Source organism: Callorhinus ursinus, unplaced genomic scaffold (genome assembly GCF_003265705.2).
Source record: "Callorhinus ursinus isolate GAN/ISIS: 27379988/994484 unplaced genomic scaffold, GSC_fseal_2.0 scaffold16, whole genome shotgun sequence".
Lineage (NCBI taxonomy): Eukaryota > Metazoa > Chordata > Mammalia > Carnivora > Otariidae > Callorhinus > Callorhinus ursinus.
In genome coordinates this window covers 10,185,930-10,188,515 of record NW_027397078.1, presented here as the reverse complement: position 1 = coordinate 10,188,515, position 2,586 = coordinate 10,185,930, and positions in this window count along the sequence as shown.

Sequence of the window (2,586 nt, the reverse complement as noted above, 5' to 3'; positions counted from 1 at the left end):
GCCGCCATCATCCTCATGATGCTTGCAGTGTTGGCCTGGGGGACCAGTTGGGAGAGTTTTGTGAGCCATGATACTCGCTTTCTGTATTAATAGCAGAAGAACAATTGTATTCTGCCACACGGGCTTTAGCTGCCTGATTGTAGGCCGACCTGCAAGTCTTCCTATGGCTGTGTTTATACACAGCTGGACAGATGTGTGGAAGGTTCGGGCCAGATGTGGGATAAGTCCCTGAAACTTCTTGCAACTCTGTTTCCTTATCTGCAAAGAAAAGAAAACCTCACGCTTCACGGAGTGGTTGGGGTAGGGTAAAGAAAAAAATTCTTTTAATAAGGGGGTTGGTGCTTCACAGATGTTGGTGGGTTTTACTCTCCAGATCTCTGTCTCGTCCTGGGACTAACATGGACACTTTTATCCTGGGCTCCTTTCCATTTTAGAATCTTCCCTAGCATGAGGGAGATGGCATGGCATGGTGATTAAGAGACTTTGGAGTCAACGAGACCCTGTATTTATATCTCAGCTTGGCTGTTTGCCACCTGCACGGAGAGAAGCTGCTCTTCCTTTGCAGGTTCCGGTGAGGATTCGGTGAAATAATGTACAGTTAAGCGCCAAGCACAGTGCCTGGTGGACAGCAAGCCCACGTGATGATGAAAGTTGTTATTTGATCCCTTTTCCTCACCTAAGTTCCACTGGAATGTAAGCTCCGTGAAGGCAGGAACTGTGATATCCTTCACGGATGTGTCCCAAGCACCAGGAACAGGAGGCTAGCATATAGGGGGTGCTTATGAAATACTTGTTAGATGAATGAATGAATGAATGAATGAATGAATGAAAGAAACTGTGGGCTTTACTTCAGGCCCTGTCTACCACACACACCATGGAAAACACTCTGGTAGGAACAGAAAACTGTGGGCCCAAGGAATAGCTGTGTAAATTTTTAATATCCCAATAGTCCCATTGCCTCGGGCGGGCAGGTGATCCGTTCAAGCTCCCCCGCTGTGGTGGGCTGAAGATGGCCACAAGTTTTTGACACCCCTCCCATCGAGAGACGGGGTCCGGGTCCCTTCCCCTTGAATCTAGGCAGGCTCCGTGACTGCTTTGACCAATAGAATATAACAGAAATGAGGCTGTGTCAGCTTTCAGGCCTATCCTCCGTGAAGAGGTAGCCTCCATTTTGTGTCTCTTGGAAGCTAGCCACCGTGTAAGAAGCGGGACCCTGAGACCACCATGCTGTGAGAAGCTCGACCTACATGGAAAGGCCTTGAAGAAGAATATAAATGATATATATACCATGTGGGTACAATGGATAACTGGAATATCAGCCATGGAGAAAGTTTCTAGTTGTGGAGAAAGAAACTCTAAAGTGCACAGGGACCATGAAACTTGGAATCCGAGGAGCCACTTACCGGTTTTCATCTTCCCCTCCCCTTTGTGCCCAGAAATGAAGCTGATGACCTGCCCACTTTGAGCAGAGAAGAGAAAGAGGCAATTTGCCATGTCAATGAACCCAACAATCCCTCTTTGGGGTGACACTATGAAAAAGGTGGGCCACAAGCTTCCCATAATACCTTTAATGGCCAATGTGGTAGGCAGCCACCAAGATTCCCCCAGTGATTCTCATCTCCTGGTATTCACGTCCTTGTACAGTCTTTTCCCAAGTGAGGAGGGCTAACCCGAGTAACTAATAAGATAGTATGGGAGTCATGGAGTATGGTTTCTGAGGCTAGGGGGAAGTGAACCATCTTGGGAGCAGATCGATCATCCTTATTCAAGCCTTCAAACGAATGCAGCCTGGCTGCTGACATCTTCGAGTGCAACTTCATAAGAGGCTACCCATGACGCAGGAGAATTTATAGCCAAGCTGCTTCCAGATTTTTAACCCACAGAAACTGTTAGATAATAAATGTTAATTTAAAGTTTGGGGGTGATGTGATAGACAGCAATAAATAAGGTAGCCACTATGCCCATCCATACTGTACTTACTTTTGTTTCTTTGCTAGTCGGTTGCTCTGTTCACTCAGGTGTAGCTTGTATTTGGAACTCAAAGCTTTAACGACATTATTTTCTGGTTCTTTGGTGTCTCGGGAAACTATATCCTGTTCTATTGGTAATCTGTACTCCCCTTAATGGTAAATAGACCCCACCTTGTCACGTGCCTTACAAAAGCCAGGCTCTTTGAGGTGGTGACACTTACAAACCAGCCCAAAGTCCAGAGTTGTCTAAATGGACCCATGTCTAAATGGAACCATTATTACTACTATTCCTATCTGCTGTATGTGACTCTAATTTTGAAAACAAACAAAAATGTTATTTGTATGGGGAAATCCATGCTGAGACTCAACTAGGCCATATCATCGGGGCCCATCTCCCAAGCATGTGCATGCGCAGACCTACAAAGCAAAAGGATGATGGAGGCGTGAGCAAATTAGAGGCTCTTATCTTTAGCGACTAGCAGAAGAAGCTCCTAATATTGTGACTTGGACCCCGCTTTTCTGCCTTCTTCCCAAACAGTGTGTTGGTAGTCACACCAGGAACTTCTCACCTGGGCTTTCTTTGAAGTTACTTTTTTTAGATGAGTGCTTCTCCAAG